At 42.6% G+C, this 18,982-nt stretch overlaps 2 protein-coding genes across 3 annotated transcripts in view; one reads left to right on the forward strand and one right to left on the reverse strand.

Moving 5' to 3' along the window:
* EIF2AK2 (eukaryotic translation initiation factor 2 alpha kinase 2) overlaps positions 1-18,523 on the reverse strand; it is a 131,777-nt gene extending 113,254 nt beyond the window's left edge. Inside the window, exon 1 of one of the 2 annotated variants that reach the window (XM_068939374.1) lies at positions 18,165-18,523. The gene's annotated coding sequence lies outside the window, so the exon portion shown is untranslated. The remainder of the gene's footprint in view (positions 1-18,164) is intronic. The other variant, XM_068939373.1, reaches the window with a different exon arrangement.
* The window catches only part of CYP1B1 (cytochrome P450 family 1 subfamily B member 1), a 44,188-nt gene that overhangs the window by 8,500 nt on the left and 16,706 nt on the right, over positions 1-18,982 (forward strand). The gene's annotated exons all lie outside the window — the stretch shown is intronic.

Raw genomic sequence — 18,982 nt, forward strand, 5'->3', positions numbered from 1 at the left:
GTGGGGGACACGGTGTGAATAGAGGGCAGGTGTCCTCCCTGCGGCAAAACCCAAGGGCAATTTAATATCGTCAAGAGATACTGCAGTGAGCTGCCAGCCACACTGTCCCTGCTTCTGGTTAATTTGTAGGTATTTTTCTGCTTTACCAGCTGTCTACAGCTGAAGTCTAGACTCCCTCTTCAGCATTGACAGGCATGTTTTTACAGCAAAAACTGCTGCTTTAGTGCAAAAAGATTCTTGTGCTGATGCAGTTAGGAGAAGCTGGCCTGAAGAAGGCATTCTTGGAGAGATCCGTGAAGATCGCTATAAATACTATAGTATTTATAGCAACTCAGTAAGCAACTGAAAGTTTCTGATTCACTCACTGTGAGCTAGTACAAATTGTAAAGGAAATAGAATAAAGGCTAACAGGGCAAATCATCCTGAAGCTTTTTAAAAATTCTATATTTCCATTTTCCACCTATTTCGTTAGAACAATTGGTAGAAAAAACCCCACCATTTTCAAAATTGGGCAAGGTCATATTTCACAGCAAGTCATGCTCATCTCATGAGATTTCAAGTTTGCACTGTCACTACCTCACCAGCCTGTGACTGGATGTCACCATAGCAATACTTGACAAATACATGCTGCTCTTCGGGAACTACTTTGTGAAATACACACAGTTCAAATAAAAACAGTTACAGAAACAATTTATTCAAGTCAAATGTTTTTCCTTTAAAATCTTGATGTTCAGGTTGTAGTGACTTCAGTGGGCCAGGAGAACTCAAGTAACATCTTTCGTTCAGGCTAGGATGAGTGACCAAAAAAGACTGGGAAGTACAGGGACCACTTAATACAATTGTAAGTTTCTTGGAAAACCAGTAGCTATCAGACTACCCACTACATAACACAAAGGGGAAGTAAGTTGGCAGACCTAGCAGAGTTGATAGGGAAGGCATTTATGCTATTCAAGTGTACCATTATATTCCTAGTAAAGCCAATACTTAAGCTTACTGGCTTTAGCAGAACACAGTTCAAAGAGGCTGGAACAGATGACAATGCTCTTCTTGTAGATAAGTGTTTTCTCAGAAGCTATTGCTAAGAACAAGACTCATCAGAGCTTGAGAAACAATCACTTCTGGAAAGATAAGAGGTGGGTCAGTCCAGGAGCTGTGGATCAGGTATGAGTACCAGTATAGCATATTACTAAATGGAAATTCACCACAACAAATTGCAACTGTCTTTGCATCAGATCCATTGTTTGTTTGTAAGTGTCAGGGCCTGATGGGTAGGTCTGTCTTTAGAAAATTGGTTCCCATTATCCAGGCAGAGCAACTATAAAGACTAGACAATCAGGAGCTTACATTTTACCAGAGAGAAGTTGAGGAATTAGCCACTGAAAGTGAACAGTTAAGATTTGTCTCTGCTGCATCCCTACCTTGGTCAAGTTTTATTCAGACTTCTCATTCACCCTGAAAAAGAATTCAAGTTAGCACAACACCTGGACCTGGCTGTTTGGTGGAGGAAGAAGGGATTGGATTTTGAATGCAGTACAACACAGATGCCATGATTCAAGTTTCAACAGCTTCTCTGCTGTTTACTGCTCTGTATTTTTTCAGCTGTTTTTTCATGCTGCAGTGACTTGTACTCAGACCAGGCCAACTGATTAATTGTCAGGGTGAAAATAAGCTTGGCATAAAGCATGAACAGCCACAGAGCATTTAAGATGGCTCTAGCTGATGCTTTGATAGCCCTTCTCTGGGGATTTTTGCAAACTTTTCAGTCAGCTCCACTAACCAAAACTATTTCTTGATTTGTTAGTGTTGCTCTGTCCTTCAATACTTAGGGAGAGCTTGCTCCAGCCTGAAAGGACAAATCTAGGGCGATCCAAAACAAACAACAGTCTCCCAATATTCCCTCCATTCCTTTTCCATGCTGGGTGTCTGGGGATACTGATCCATTAATACAGTTAATTTCAAAGACATAGGATGTTGAGCCAATTTCAACCATGAATGTGTGTGGAGAAGGGGGAAGGAATGCTTAGGGACTTATGAAAGGTACAGAAATCAACTGCGGAGCTCTACAGAGTAATTCGCTGGAGTGGCTGAGAGCTAGTGGAGGAAAATGTATGTCTAAAGCGTGGGAAGACCCTCCAGCTAGAGAGGAACCATGCACGAGGGCTTGGAGCTCCACAGAGACAAAGGTGGTGGTTTCACATGGCTTGTGCATGCAGTGTATTAGAATTAGGATTATAAACATCCCACATGATACTAGAGCTGTTAACTCACATCAGCTGCAGGGAGCAACTGGACCAAATCCTACCATTGCACCAAGCAGAAGACAGAATGAGCGATTATTTTCTTGAAAACTTTGAACAAACTAGGGAAGTCCAAATACTGACTCCTCACTGCCCATTAACTTGAGCAATAGGTTCGGGAGGTAGCAAACATGGAAACAAGAGCTGTGGAACCAACCAGGAAGGATGACCATAGTGGCTGTGCCATGCAGGCTGCAGGATCTGCAAACAGAAGGGGTCCACAAGAGGGACCCATGGAGAGTCTTTCATTCCCCTCCTTACCCCAGCTCCCCCTGCACCTGAGGGCACCGGGGACAAAAAGACACCCCAAAAGCAACAGTCTGACTGGGGAAATTTTCCTCTCTACATTCAGTCAGAGCAGTGTAAGGAGTGAGCACTACACCAGACAGAAGCACTTCTGGTCTAGAAGACTCATGCAGAGCAGGTCAGTGTCATTTATTTGGGCAAGCTGAACAGGGAGAGGTTTATATCAGAGTTGGATATTCCCACACTGTATAGTTGTCTTCAGTTGTTTCTGAGGTTGCACAATGTCACCCAGAGAATGGTACATATGTTGCAGGATATACCAGAATTAATTTTATCTGATATATATCAGTATATATTCAGTGATGGATGACATTCTATTGGGGGGGGGGGGAGGGTGCAAGGATAGTTCTAAAAGAATAAAAACTTTTTCTGCATCCTCCCTTCTACCAGCCTGAGCTCTCATGATAACAGCATAGCAGTCATCACATAGAAACAGACTTCTAATCCTCTCATCGTAATAAATGGGATTTGAAGTCACTAAATTTTCTGTGGTAAGACTAACAAAAGACCTTCCTCTTATTTAGACTACTCTGGACCATGATAAAGTAATTCAAGTGGAGAAGATGTAAGATGCCCTTGTTGCCCAGTAAGAAAGCAAGATTTAGGGCAAATTCGGCCTTCATAAAGCAAATACGATCTGCAATCATCTGCAGAGCAATGGGAAACAATACTCCATACTTACGTGCTTTGTATTGTGTACAAGACTTCCAGGCTGCAGTTCAAAAAGTGTAATACTATTGTATATTTTAATTCATTTTTAATTATACTTTTTTCACTTGTCAGAGAAAAATCCAATTGTGAAGCTATTAATCCTTTGTGATTCAGGAAATTTGAATAGCTCAATTCAAGTAAAAATGTGCCACTAGAGATTAACCTCAGATTTCATAATAATTACTCTTTCAAATGAAAAATGAGATTCCTAAATGAATCTTTGTCTCATTGTAACAAAGCTTCTTTTCCTTCCCTTCATTCAAGTATGTAACTGCTGGGCCACAGTGTCATGCCACAACTTGTTCCAAAGCCATAACTATGTTCATATTTCTGTTTCTGGCAGAAGTGAGGAAGAGCTGTACCTACACTCCAGAACAACGTGCCCTGCAGGGAAGCTTTCTGGATAACCCTTCCAAGTAGCACAACAACAGAAGGGAAGTGTTTTCCATCTGCTTCCTCTGCATATGCATTCTTTCTCTCAGGTGCCCTACATCCTGCCAAGCTAACATCTTCCAAGTGTGTGACAAGCACTTGTGCCATAATTGAGCCAAGTGCAAATCAGATAATGAATTCTGGACAAAAGCACTGCAGAAAATATTTAATAGAATTAAACAAGGATGAATTCCCACAAAGGGGGAAAAGAAAAAAAAATCAGTTTTATCTAAATATTTAAATTAAGAAGGATCCCCAGAGAACTGCAAAGCAGATCCTCTGGTGAAGTTATGCTTAGACTGAAACCTCGTACAAAAAAACCCACATACTGTTGTTGGTACTGAGACTAAGAAACTTAGCATCTCTGCATAGAGATCTACAGCATGCCAATAATGTCATCCTCTCCATTTTAAAGATAAGGCACAGTTTAATTTCCCTGAAGTCATCAGCAGAGCCAGAATTCACAGCATTTAGCTTACAATGTATTCACTATACAACACTGCTGCAAATACTTTCTTGTCTTCTCAGAGCCAGAAAGATTTCATATCTTCACAATACTTTGAGTACAAGTTACTTGTTATGCTAATACAATACTTTTCAACTTGAGTAAATAGCTGTAGTGTGTTCCCATGGTAGGTACTTAACAACAGTTTTCATTGGGCATACAACCATAAAACTATGTCTAGCAAAACAGAAACTCTCTTAAGGAAGTTCTTGGGAAAAATAGATGTTCCATCAATTGTCTGAATGGCTGAAACTGTGAAAGCAGAGTAGATATTTACAGAAAGATTGGATAGTAAAGACAAACTTTCACTCTTAACAAAACAGGTGCTTTCTTCTAATGGTTTATGAAAAATCAGTTACTGAAGTAACAGTTGTTTTGGCTCTGTCAGTTGTTCAACAGTTGTTGAGCTCTTTCGCTCTCTTTATAACCCCCAAATTTGTATCCTGGTTAGATGACATTGTTTTCCCTAACAAAGATCCAGTGAGTGGAACTTCCTGCATCCTTACTTCCATATACAGTCAAGGCCTTCATGTAATTATGAACAAGCTTCTCCCTGAGGATGTGCCAGTTTCCCTCTTTTCTTCAAATATTTCCCTGAAATACATACAAACCTAGCTGGCAATAGAATTCTAGTCAGTTATTTCCCTGAACTCACGTCATATGTATCTTTTTAAAGCAGGCACATACCTGTCTTTTGGAGAAATCGCTCAAGGTTTGATTATACACTAATAAAAGCGGAAGCTCTTTAGGATGCAGAGTAAAGAAGACTGAATGTGAGGAGGAGTAAACAGAGGGAAAATAGGGGTAGTTGAGGAGTGAGAGGGAGGAACACACAGAAAAGGAGAAATATATTAAAGCAGTAGGCCAGAGAAAATAGAGAGAGAAATGTTTCCTCATGAGGAAGAAAATAAATGAAATGGAAAAAACTGTGAGAGGCTGCTAATGCTAGTCTTGCCCCATCCCCAAATACAGTAGCTTCTCCCTGCGCTTAATTCTCTGAGCATGAACAATATTGATCGCATGAGTTTAAAGTGCAGGGTATTGCAGTCCTCTTCCCTCCCATTCAGCACTCAGAAACTCTTCACATACTTCTCACCTTGTCTGCATTTCTGTGCTGCCTGGGAGGCCTTGCCCTGCGCCAGAGCTGGAGCAAGCCATGTCAGTCTTGGAGCACTTTGAACACTGCAGGAGCTGATCTCTGGTGAAACTGCATGCATGGTGGTGCCTACTGTGAACCTCTGGCCTTCCCTGGCTGTCATAAAACCACTGTCCGAGTTCACAAACATCATATAGAGCCAGTAGCTCTATAAGCGTGACCATGCGAAAATGAACATGAGTAATTTTCTAGGGAAGTTAAAGCTTCCCAAGGTACCTTAACAACAACAGCTTATAATTCATGAAGAAAGATGCACATGCCCCCACAGAGGGCAATTGATCCCATCTGCCATTTTATCTCCACTGACTAGAGAGAGCATAGACAGCCTGCTTATACCAAACACCTACATTTTAGGAGACTTTTATGCTCTGTCTTTCCCTTACTACTCATGATACATTAGAGGTAGATGTTTAGAAACGGACACGTTAAGCTAGGAAACCTCTGAAACGGTGCAGTTAGATTAGTGAAACCAATACCCTTACGCTAGTGGAGCACATTTCTCTATGGATCAAGAAAATAAGCCACACGGATTTAACTAGACAACATTACAGAGTTTATCCCAATTCAACTAGCTGAAGTCATTCTACCTCCGTGGTAACAATACTAACTACCCATCAGATTGCAGTCTTTTTCCTGCAGTTTTTTAAATAGTAAACACACTGTAAATAGTTTGTGCCACCACTGGTTTGCTTTCCTTTCTTCTTGTACTTAAACCTGCATGGACTTCACCCCCTGGGAAATCCACTGTTGTCCCTAGGAAGCGCTTTTCCTTGGCGATGTCCCACTCGCCCTGGATGAGAACAGCCTTTCATCTCCTCACTTTCCTGAGGAAGCATCCACAGAGGCAGGATGAAGGGAAGGCCATATAAAACAGCCATTTCTGCCCACCTCCTGCTCTTCTGAGCTGGATTTTATGTGATTTCATGCATATTTGCTCCCTCCTTCAGCACATACTGGAGAGGATCTATCAGCGCAGAACGATCTGTCACAGGCTTTCCTGCTGCTGAACTGAGCCAGTAAGTCACTCATTTCTTTCCCAGATGTTTCTGTTTTCTGAACTAATAGGAACCGTATGTACTGCCGCTCTCCCCGAAGACCCGTGCCAGCACAAACAGAGGCAGGGAGGGGAACTCTCCATTCGACTTAAGGAAGGAGGCGCTTGCTCGCCTGTGTTAGCAGAGTCGGCGCAAGGCACTTTCCAAGTGGAGGCTCTACCAAAGAGCCATTCAGGAGCCACCAGGACCAGCGCACACAAGTATGACCTACTGGGGAAAATCCCCACACCTTTTAAAAGGTTTTAATCCTTCTGAAATTCTAAATAGCACCACACTCTTTGATACTTGAAGTAGGAATTAAGCACTACATGCAGAAATCTTACCTGTAACAGGAAGCCAAATGGCCATGCAATTTAAGACATAGGTGGCAAGCACTGCTGTGTTTGCCCACTGATTTTTAGCACATAAGTCAGTGTTGTACAGTGTAATATTTCAATGGTGACACATCAAGGAGCTTTTCCCCGCTATTTTAAAAGTAAACTCCTTGTTGTCAAAGTACTGTCACAAATATGTTTTTATAAATGCACAAATATCAGTAAAATAGTGGTAAACGTGCAGTGTTCCACTAGTAGTCAACTCTTATTATCAGGACTTAGGAGAAAGCTATAGAGCAACAAATTTGCAAACACTTATGCCTCGATTCTGTCCATTACATTTTAATGCATATCTGAAAAGACCCAAATTTTAAAAATAGGAAGCAAATTATGATTTATGTGAACCCAAATCTGGACGGAGAAATTCAGAGCACGGAATAGCACTTCAAAAATCACTAGAAATTAAAATTCTACCTTTTTATTTTAAGTGATTTCTTTTCTTTGCTCTCTTCCTTCTTGCTCAGATGTTGATCAAAGTAATTTATAGAAAGCTTTCTTTCCCAGTGTCCAGAAAGACTTTGCTGAGTATCATCCACACAGATATATTAAAAACTGTTTGGGGGATTTTGTAGGGGCTTTTCCTATCCAATGCACAAAATATTTGCTTACAGATGTGCACCAGAACACGTTTTATTAAACTGTTCCACAGAAATTGTCTCCAAATTTAGGAGGCACAAAGTGTTTTCAGCCTAAATGCACTTGGTTTATTGGCTTTTTAGTTTTCACTGCTAAACAGCAACAGTATTAGAAGGGACAGACTTCAGTGAAATATGACTCTTGGGGAAACAGATTTCAGTAGTAGCATAGGCTTACATAGTAATGATAAAGAAAAGCCCCAGTGTTCTTCTAGAATGTTTCTTTTCATTTGTCTAGCTCTGGCCAGACTAGACCTTTTATAATCCTTTTTCCAAGGGAATGCTGCTCAACTTGCACTCAGTAATTAGCTTGCACTCCTGCAGAGGTCCTGGGCTTTTATCTATGAATTTCTGTATGGAAGTGTTAACTCCCAAGTCACCCTGAGTCCAGTCTTCACAAAGACACTCAGACATGATTAAACGCCAAATTAGAAAGAAATACCACATCCCTAAGGTGGTTTAAAAAATGAGACCACCCTCATTGTAATTCTGCACTTGGAGTTGTCAAGTTTAGACACACAACCACTGGATCCTTTTACACACGCGATTAGAAAGCTTCCTTGCCAGTAGCCTGCAAGGCATGAGAAAGCCACTTATTTTGTCTGAGAAAAACTACGAAAGCCCAATGATCTTGATGAATGTCTGTAAACGTCACGGACTGCCAGGTCACTTTTCTCCTCCAGACAAGTAGAAGGGCTTCCAGGAGACTTAAGGAGCTTGATTCCTTCCCCTCCCTCTCCCCAAAAGAATTATTATTAGTATTTTTTTTTTTTTTAATGAAACACACTGAAGGTCCACATTGCTTTCAGATGTTTGCATCTTGATTTATTTTTAGTTTGTAATGTAGTTAATAAAAACCAGGTACAACCTCATCCTGCTTTAGAAGCACATCTTGGAATTTGACAGCTCTGCTAAAGTCATCATAAAAGAAGATTATAATATGCATATAAGGAGCCATAAAACAAAGTGTCCTTAATATGCCATAAAAACATTGTTTATCCATGTGCGTGTATTGAAACATCTGATGTTGCACTTAACCAATTCATAGGGAAAGCCAACCCTGTTCAGGCAGACCACACACTATGTCACATTTAGCACCTGTCAGGAAAGTTTCAGTATGACCTTAATTATTTCCAAGCTTGGTAAATCCCCTCCTGTCTCATTGCTGGAAGTTATAAAGCTGTATCATGTAATTTGTATAAACCTCTAGAAAGCTTCAATCTGAATCCCAGTCAGCAAATTCCTCTCCTTTTCGCTCTCCATTTATAGCCCTCGTAATGATAAAATACAAAATATAGTCTCACAGATAGTGCAGTTCCTAGAATTTCATACCGAAATTCCTATATTGCAATGAATACCTGTGTTTATTTGCTTGTACTACGTATAGATAGAGCTATTTTGTACTGACAGAGAAACCAAGTGAAGGAGGACAGGCCATCTGGCCACAGTTACACCATATTCTAGTCTCTTTCAGCATCTGTATCTAAAAAGTAAGTTTCTAGAAGAGTTTGGAACATGAACTTGGTATCTACATCTATGTCTACAGCTGCATTATCTACATCTAAGACTGCTGAGAAACTCAAGCTTTATGCCCCAAACCAAACTGCTTCATTCATCTCAGGGAACCATCTTCAGGAGCCACCATTATCTCAGATCCTGCCCACCAAAACACACCAGGTTAGATTATGTACGGTAAGAGAAGGGCACAGGCACTACAGTCCCCTCTCCACATGAGGAAGCATCATCCAGTTTAAAAGTGATATATCAGGTGCAAGAAAGGCCTTGAACTCTGTGTTCGGCTCCATGCCCAGTCCATCTTTAGACACTGATATTTCACAGACTTGGTAATCAGGGACCAAGGCACAGCTGAAATGCGGTTCTCTCATATTAGACTACCCACAACATGAGAACCTATGGATTCTTTATTTCAGAGCAGAAACACAAAGCCGGATGAAAAGCAATCCTGTAGTCATGCTTGGGCCTTTGGATCTAAAGGGCCCAGTATTAGAAGTTTCCACATACGGCCAGATCTGCAATAGGCACAGCAAGAGGGAAAAAATCAAGTCCCAAGCAGCAGGAGTAACTTTGCTAGTAATTCTGCTATTAAAAATAAAGGCCAGGTGGGGTTAGAGTACCAAAGGCAAGACACAGGAGGCAATAAAGGCAGTTATAGAAATTAGGAGAATTTCTAATTCCTTGGTCTCATTCAGTCCCATCTCCTAGTAAAGGGCATTTCTGCAGTCAGACATCTACCCTCTGTTCAATCTGGGCAGCAAGATGAAAGCTGAAAGCTTAATCCGTCAATTAAAGCACCAATATGTGCTTTAGTTTTAGGTTAAGAGCATCCCAGGGAATGGAAGAGTTTGTCCACATAGTTTGGCTAGGAGAAGAGCCGTAAAGAGCGTTCTTGCAAGTTATACTTAATAGCTAGGAACTCATCTTTTTTGACTGAGTTTGTTTTGGTGGCCCAAGCTATTTTCTTATTCCTCGATAAAAAGCAATATGAATGGTAACATCACTGCTATTCTTTTTTGTGCAATTTTTTCACAGGCAAACAGAATTATGTTTTATTTCATAGTACATTCCCACTTATAAAAAGAGATACGGATCTTAGAAAGCAGCCTACTGTTGCCATGGGACTACATATTATTCTCATGGAACAAAGCCATATAGAGTCTTAAAGTCTTTAGAGATGGGTCACCTGAAGGTTCTTTAGCACTGAATGTTTGCAAATAAGCCCAAGCTTTCTGGGTGTAGATGGAGGAAATTTCTAGACAAGGAAGTCCACAACCAATCCTTGCCTGAACCGAAGATGGGTTACACTAGCAGCATAAAACTCTTCAGAACTATGCCTGAACACGAGTGCCAGATACTTCCAATATATTTCTGCTACAACTCAAGATTTTCAAGACCACACCCCCAAGAAGTCATTTAGGCATCTAATGTCCATGTACTCAAAGATCTGAACTTATGTAACTTTGGACTTCTGCTGCACAGAAAAGAAACAGAAAAGAAACAGAAAGCAAAAGGTAGAAAAAGCACTACATCCTACCTATATAAATATCGTATTGCCAAACATGTTCCACAAGTTTCCATTGCCCTCCTCTGTTTCAGGAAACAGCAAATAATGCTGCGGCCAACACCCAAATACAAGGTGATTTTAGTAGAAGACCATTTGGGGGATCTACCCACAGTCATCAACAGTTAAAGACAGTTAATCCTTTATATTAGAAACTACTGCTAATTCCCAGTGAAATGTGAACAAGTAAAACAAGGACTCCACCTTGGATGTGGATCTGCATACAAGGATTCCCACGGATTTCCGTTGTCTATTCCAGCCTGTGCAAACTTGTTTCCATCTAAAACACAAACATGATCACTGCTGCTGCATCAAAGTAATCAGCAACTATTAACACCTACATCATCATAGCATCAGCATGTGTTGGGGGAAAGCACTCAGCCTGAAGTCGGTGCCAAAGTGAAATCCAGCGTTTCCTCACACAGAGCAGCAGCACCGCCAGCTGCACTTGCCACAGCCTTACATCTTTCTCATCCACGTCAGTTTGGGACTTGGGCATCCAGCGTCCCAACAGAGCAAGCTAACAGGCCTGTTCTCAGCACACTTACCATGACGCAGGAGTCCAAACCACCCTAGTCTCAACCACATTCTTAAAATAAAAAAGTAAAAAGATACGTGCCAGAAAAGAGGGGTGAGAGGGGGAAATTCATTTTTACTGATAACAAGAGAATTGTTAGAACAATTGCACAGGAGAACAGGTTCACTTCCTGCTAATGGATCTGCTTATGCGCTACTACCAAAAAAAAAAAAAAATCATTGAGTAAAAATGTATAGTCCTCCCTGAGACCAAGAAGACTCTTGCATCCTCTGGTTCAAACCTGCTGGATCATTAGACTACAACTAGGTTTCTACTTGCTTATTGTCTATGCATCCCAGGGGATCTGGCTTTCCTTTTTGCGATTATCATTGTCTTGCAAGGCGGATAAGGAGTGCCCCATTCTAGTCCTTCTACAACCCGATATTAAAGCATCTCAAGAAGTAATAGTTCATTATGAAACTTCCCAGGCTGCCAAGGCTCTAAGCTCCAGCTCTCCCACTTAGGCAAATCCTCTCCCCGTTAGACTTCTGCATGTAATACAGGCACCTCCTCTGCCTAGAATTTAAAAGGCATCAATTATCATCTTGCCTTTATATTAAAAGGGCAATTTAAGCACTTTTGTCTAGGAAGCAGTTTTGGGCTGCAAATTCACCCAGTCTCTCAGATATCTAAATCGGGATGGCACTCACACTCTGTCCTAAGGCAAGGACAGAGGTGGGATTTGGGGCAGACAAGTCTCTTCATTCCCTAATAGCTGATATAGCAGCTCCTCAGCTAAGGGGCTCATTGCCAGGGTCAGAGTTGGCCGGTATGGTTGGAGAAAAGATAACATCACAAGACTTAAAACATACATGCTACATTCGGGGTGTTAACAGGGAAGGCTGCAGCTCCCTAGGAAAAGCACACCTCACTGCTACATCATAAGGCATCTTATTTCTCCTATTTACAGTCTAGGGACTGGGATCCCTAACAGGCTCATGAATTTCACTCCCCAACCCAGACACAGAAGAGCTAAGGGTAACACGAGCACACCAACGCAGTCGAGCCGCTTGCCAGAGCTCTTGCTGCTGATTCCTGTAGCTGAGCAGCCTATGTGCGCATTTCAAGCCGGTGCCCTCATAGCGAGAACGCCCTCTCCCTAGGGAAACCACCATGTGTTAAGGAGGAGATCCTAGGAAAGTTCTCTGGTAACGTGAATTTCAGCTCCAGGAAAATGTTCATGTCCCTGGACAATCTTTTCATCTACACTGGGCCCGAATGCCAAAAAGGAAAGAGGGAAAAAAAGCAAATGGCAAATTAAAATCCTGTAACACCTACTCATGGAAACTCCAAAACACGGTGTGCCTGGAATGAAATATGTGCCCCAGGCACCTGAGCAACTGCTGCCTAACACCCACAGGAGTCTTATCAGCATCACTGCTGTCCGAGCTGAACGGCAGCTGGGAAGAGATCAGAGTCAGAGGAGGAATCCTGGCCCACATCAAGGTCTCTTGTTTCTTCCTTTTTTCACGTTTGCCTTCTTGTCTCCAGTACGACCAACAAGCACTGACAACTGAAACAACACCCAGGGCTTCCACAAAGCATCCTATTGTTCGAGAGGGAACCACATAGCTGGCGACTCACCAGCAGCCCAGCATTACTGTTTCCCTGGCACGCCCACACATGGTTATCTGTTTTATTAGGCTAGACCTACAGGCTGTCACGTGGCCTCTGTTTCTAGGAAAAATAGCAATCTTGTAGTTATTTTTTAATACATGGATGTGCATCATCGAATATTGATACTAGCAAAATACTAAAGACACTTTCATGAGAAAAAAATATTTGGATTAACGAATATGAAAAATACAGTTCCAAGTTACATTTTCAATACGATTTTTATCATGTTATCATATCATTTTTAATACGGTTTTCTTAAGTTCTTTGCTGAATTGTCACTCTGATAACACTGCAGTAGAAACTTACTCTTTTCACTCCTAGGCTGCATAACCTATCGGCTTCCTTTCCCCCGCCTTAAGTTCACAGTTAGTTTAGATACTGTGGCTTTAGTAAAGTGCTAATGGCATTCTCCAAGCAGTTTTTCCACCCAGCTTTATTCCAGAGCTACTAGTGTGTTGTCAGTTTGCACCCTTTCAGGGCAACAACGGAAACCCAGAAGATAATTCCAGAGGATACAAAAAAGCCTAAGGGGTCCTCTAGCTCAATGGCTTTGACGTCTAATCCATTTTATAAGTTTATAGCACCCAACTCGCTATTGCATCTGAGAACATTCCACTTAATATCGGCAGGAAAATGCCTGTTGATACTCAGGGTGCCTGGGTTCCTCCCCCCTGGCAGGATCAGAATTTTAACTGAGTTAAGAAATTGGGTTGAGGACTTAAGTGGTTTTGTTTTTAAACCTAAAGAGGGAAAGGGAGGACATGAAGGAAGCAGTTTGTAAGTGGTGCATGTCAATTATAGGAGAAATGTCTATTGCTTATGCAATATTTCTTAAAACTAAAGAGATCAGGTAATTGCAGTGTCTAAGGAGATTTTTTGAAAGGGTCAAGGCACATAAGCCTCGGCATGAAGCATTTTACATGAAGGAATCCGCAGAAGGTTATGCTTTCACACCAAGAGCTTTCTAAACCAATCTGCAAAATTAGAGAATTCTATCTGTGCTGAAAGGTCATATTTTCTTTTAAGGCTGCTACGATGCCTGTAACAACAAGAATTACTCAGACTTTCTCCAAATACAAGATATATCTTTTCGAAAACTTCTGATGACAACTGGAAAATCTATTATGTTACTGGAAAAAAGAAAATGTGAATTTGGGCAAGTTGGCTGCTTCCACATCCAAGTTTCCACATCAGCTATATGTTAATGAAAATTGTACTCAGCGAAACACTACCTGAACGAAAAATTTCACAGGTCTCCAGCGAAAGAAATCTTTTTATAGCCCTTATGAAACCCTAGAAGAAGAGATGCTCAGTGGAGCCTTAAACAAAACCTACCTAAGTCAGCAGAAGGCAGCCTCAGAGGGCTTTGGATCAAGTCTTTAATGAGGCACACCACCACAGCCTGAACAGGCAATAAGGCAGACTGAAGAATGAAAAAAAGACTGTGGGTCACAGCGGGTGCCTTTTGCTATTTCTTAGTTCTTACTATCAGCAGATAAAGGATGCTCAACTTGGAAGATCCCATCATTTAAATTAGGCTCCAAGCTAGAAGACATAGCAATTAAAAGCATGCTATTAAGGGTCCTATTCAGAACTATACTCAGATACCCTCTTTAGCTTCCCTACCCCAAAGGATAAAACTTTCCTAAAGGGCAACATTCAAGCTCTCTTTGTGTTTTACAGTTTCTCATCTATTTTCCACCTGAGACTATCAGTAGGAGCACTCTGACTTAAAATGTGACAAATTCCAGTAAATCGAGACAACTACAGAAAGGAAAGAATAAAAGAAGGAAAGAACAACAGACTGTTTTAAGTTCTCCAAGAAGACCGAACCAAGAGAGGCTGGGCACACTTCAACTAGAACACCGTCCTGCAGAGTTTACACAGGCCCCCGCTGCCCCGACCTTCTCTCTGATGTGCTTCGCGTTTGCGGCGGTTCCAGCTCACCATCTTTAACAGGAGGGTCGTGTTGCTGGTGGAAAAGACTATTGGTGCTGTAAGACTACTTAGAACACTGCGGAATACTTCGCTGCAAAAGCTTATGCTAGAGATCAAACGAGATCCTGTCTGATGAAACAGATAATTAATTAGAAGTAGTTTGGTAAGACAATAATTGAGTGAGTCAGTAAATACAGCATTACCTCCCCTCAGCAGTTCATATTATATATGTTAAGGACTGAATATATTGGATGCTGTACCTTGTAATCAAGACACCGATGTAGAACGTAACTGTTGAGGATCTAAACGTGCCTGTTTCTGACTGCCACGTGTTGCAACAATCAGAATAAAAATCAAAGCCAACTCCAGAGAGAAGGAGCCATGCGAGATCAACAGTGAAAATCAAAGTTTGCCAAAATTTTTGGAAACTGAAGTCCTGGAGATGTGCATAGCTCTGCTGAAGACTTAACTTTTACAGGCAACTTCCCTTCTGGCCATGGGGCCTCATCTGCCTCAGGTCAAACTTATTGACAGGCCTGCAGTTACTGCTGAATAGCCCTGCCTCTCTGCTTGACAGAAAAAGCACTTAACAGTCCCTCAAATACTAGCTTTAAAGCTCACTGGTTTAAGGTTACATTTTGACCTCTCCTTACTTGGAGTACAAACAAAAATACCATTTGGTTTGGCAAGAAAGCTGGAAGAGATTCAATGTAATACTGGTGAGCGGATCAGCTATTGGCATCTCAGCAGGACAGTCTTCCAGGGACACACGGACACGTCTGCTCATCTCCTCCTGGGCAGGGACTACAGACTAGTTTTGGATTAAGGAAAACTTTCTGGCCACGTCCCAAAGGGAGTATCACCAAACACAGAGGAAACCCACACCTGCTCCAGTCTCAGGTCTCCCCCGCAGTCTTTTAACTGAGCTCCACTCGCTTGCATGCTTAGGGAGCAGGATGAGGAGGGGGAAGGCAGAGTGATGGCTTCACGGCCATCTCTGCAAAGGCTGCACTCTCTGCAAAGACACTCACTAATGGGAGAAGGGGAAGGAAGCCAGTCCCTGTCCCAGGCAAGCTTTCACCTCGGAAGTGCAGAAACCAGGGATAATCTAGCGCCGTTTTCCTTTGTCACTGAAAACATCCTTTCTAGTTTCCTACACTGGAACTGAGATAAGAGAATGAATTGGACAGCAATTAAGAAAACATGTTGGCACTTTAATCTCCTTGTACCTAATGCCCAATGGGTTGTTTCAGTCTTGCCTGAAATTTTCTATTCCTCTTCCTCCACATAGGGACACTCTCTTGTTCCAACAGCTGATTACTGGAAAAGAAAATCCTGGAAGATAGCTTCAAGTCCATTGATTAGTTTTGGACCAGCCTTTCTGCACTACATCTTTTGCATTCACTTTGAATTTACTGATTGGTGAATGCGTACCGAGTTCAAGAAACTAAAGGAAGTCAAGCATTCCACAAATGGTTATTAGGTAAACCTCCTTGAGCATCTCTGCCTCCAAATCACAATTCTGACTTACCAAAAAAAAAAACCCCTCAAAAAACCAAAAAACCCACAAACAAAAGCTCAACCTCCTATCCCCCCACTCCCAAACACAGACTCACCAGAGGCAGACATGATGCCCCAGGGATACGGATTACAGCTATATGTCCTATGGTCAGGGAACCAGCTCAGTCTATCAGTTTACTGACTCAGTAAACCCTTCAGAGTTCACAGGCTCACAGGTCAAGAAGCCAAGTCAAAGAATGCTAATATATTAATTTACATTTTTTAAAAACCTTTTTTTTCCTCCTATCATCTCCCTACCCCAAGTCAAATACATCAAGGAATTCCAGTGGAAACTGACTGCCCTGTACCAAGCTGAGCGTCTGCACTATCGAGCAGGGCTATTATAACTAGCATTTCCTCTCCAGCTGACAAGGTATCCAGCAACAGCTCGTATTCTACACATATTTTCCTTTTCCTTCCTCTCAAAGGCAGTACCAACTGGGCCCATGAAATAGGTCCAGTTCAGAGCTGAGCTGTGTTGTCAGTTCCCTTTCATGAAGCAGTTTAAACTCTGCTCTTACCAGACATTAGCTTCTGCCTTCACGTGATTTTATAGCCTTTCTCCTCCGCTCTTACTTTCTTATATTTTCACTACGTGTCTTATGGACGGGAATTTCAAAAGGTTCGCCAAAAAAACCAAGCTGCTTACTGCAGCTACAAAATATAGCTAATTGTATCTGTTTCAATTCCTCTGTTAAGTTGTGCATGTGTATATATACTTGCATATATAGAGACACACATAGGTATATACACAGGCAAACACAGGAACTGTAATCACCATTCCCTTTTACATGCAAATGCAGCTTGGCATTCAAAATGAGAGAGAACCAAGTCCCAAATACGCGTCATTTGTACTAAAGTAAATCCAGCATAACACACACAAATCAGGACATTGCCGGGCAGATGAACCCAGTCAGACTGTCTGCTTTTATCTGATACCATTTCAGAAACGTTAACCATTTGCTCCTGTTCTGCTGCTCACTCATGTAAGAAGAGCTCCTTCACTGAAGTTCCTTCTCTGGTCTAAATTTACGGTTACTTTTAAACAAACCTTTAACAGCGTAACAAAAACACAGCACCCCTTTGCTTGCGTTCAAGACTGCAAATTAGTGAAAGAGACTCTCAGCTGCTGGGAACCAGCCCAGCAGCTCTTGCAGAGCCCTGCCAGCGCTGGGGCCGTGCGCACTCGCAGCAGCTGCTGCCACCACCCCGGGCAGCCACACCGCTTCCGACAGCTCCCTCAGGCAGCATGTTAGCTGCGCTGGGAACATCGTTTCCTCCTGGGCAAACTGAGTAAGGCGCTGGCAGTTAAAACATATGCCACAAAAAAAAAAAAAAAAAAGCTGTTTTCCCACCAGCGTTTTAGTGTGATTTTAGCATCTGCAAACACTTGATTAAAAGTAATGAGCTCTTCCCACAAGAAGACAGTTGGTAGCCAACACTTTTGAAGCATCAGGTGTCTTCTACCTCGTATTTCTCCATATAATTTTGAGGATGTGAACAATTTGAAATGCACTTTTTGAAGCAAGGACAGAAGAAAAATAAACATCTTTCATTTCACTGTCAACTGGCACACACACGAGCCCTGCGCAGAAGCGGAGGGATACAGTGGGTCCTTCCTAACTGCGACGGGCACTGCAACCCCGAAGGGTGACGTGGTGGGTCTGGAGCGCTCTTCAGCCTTAACGCACCCCCTTGACAGCACTGGCCACAAACCCTTCCTACCTTTGGCTACTTTTCCTACAAAGAGCTTCCGGATTTTCTCTTTCAAGTGAATCTCGGCAGATGCCAAGAACAGACCCACGGATTTACGAAACACCAGCCGCTGTAATGCCCACAGCGCTATGTGGGTTGCAAACACTCCCCTTCTCATGCGGTGGCACCAGCGCGAGGGCAGGTACACCGCAGCGCGTGGTACTCACCCCATCCTTCGCCTCTATGCCGGTGGCAGCAGCAACCTCAGCCCTTCCTCCAGCGATCTCCTGTAGCAGAGCAGCACCCAGGTGACCAGTGTCCTTCACCTGGAGATGAACAACAGGCCAACACACAGCCTAATTCTTCTCAAGAGACAGCTAGGACGTTCCCACCAGGCCCACAGCTGCAGGCCCCACGTGAGCCATCCCAGCTGGTGCCACTTCTCACAGCGGCGCTTGCTGGTGCAACGGCGGGGTAGCTCTCCTGCTGCACGGGGCCTCTGCGAGTTAAAACACCGAGAACTGCAGCTAGGGTGCAGTTTCCCGAGGCTTTGTGTCCCCTCACAGCTCTTCAAGTGCTCATGTAAAGAGTAAAAGAGGCTGAAAACCTGAAACCTATTTTATTGCTTGCTCCTGTGTACGTTCCCCAACCAATTAACGTTTGGCTGAAAAATCTTACGACTGCCTTCCCCCTTTTGCAATTCCAGCCTGGGAAGGCGACGGTTCCTACGCGCTTGATGATCTGTTCAAGCAGCGCAGTGGCACCCGTTACGGAGAATTGTGCCTCACAGCCTGACATGTACCCCTTCAAACCAGCCCACGTGGCTGGAAGAAGGACTCTCACCCCCATTTTCCAGACGGAGAAACGAGTCACAGTGAGGGAATAAGTAGTATAATCTAAATGCTTGGTGTGACTGGAGAAAAACTCTGGTGTGCAATGGGTTAGACTAAGCGTTCATAAAGGTCCCCCCTAGAGAGCAAACTAATGCCCTTTAAAGAAATTCTGTTTGCTGGACAACTAATTAAAAGTATTTCTCGAATGACCA

Source organism: Struthio camelus, chromosome 3, assembly GCF_040807025.1.
Source record: "Struthio camelus isolate bStrCam1 chromosome 3, bStrCam1.hap1, whole genome shotgun sequence".
NCBI lineage: Eukaryota > Metazoa > Chordata > Aves > Struthioniformes > Struthionidae > Struthio > Struthio camelus.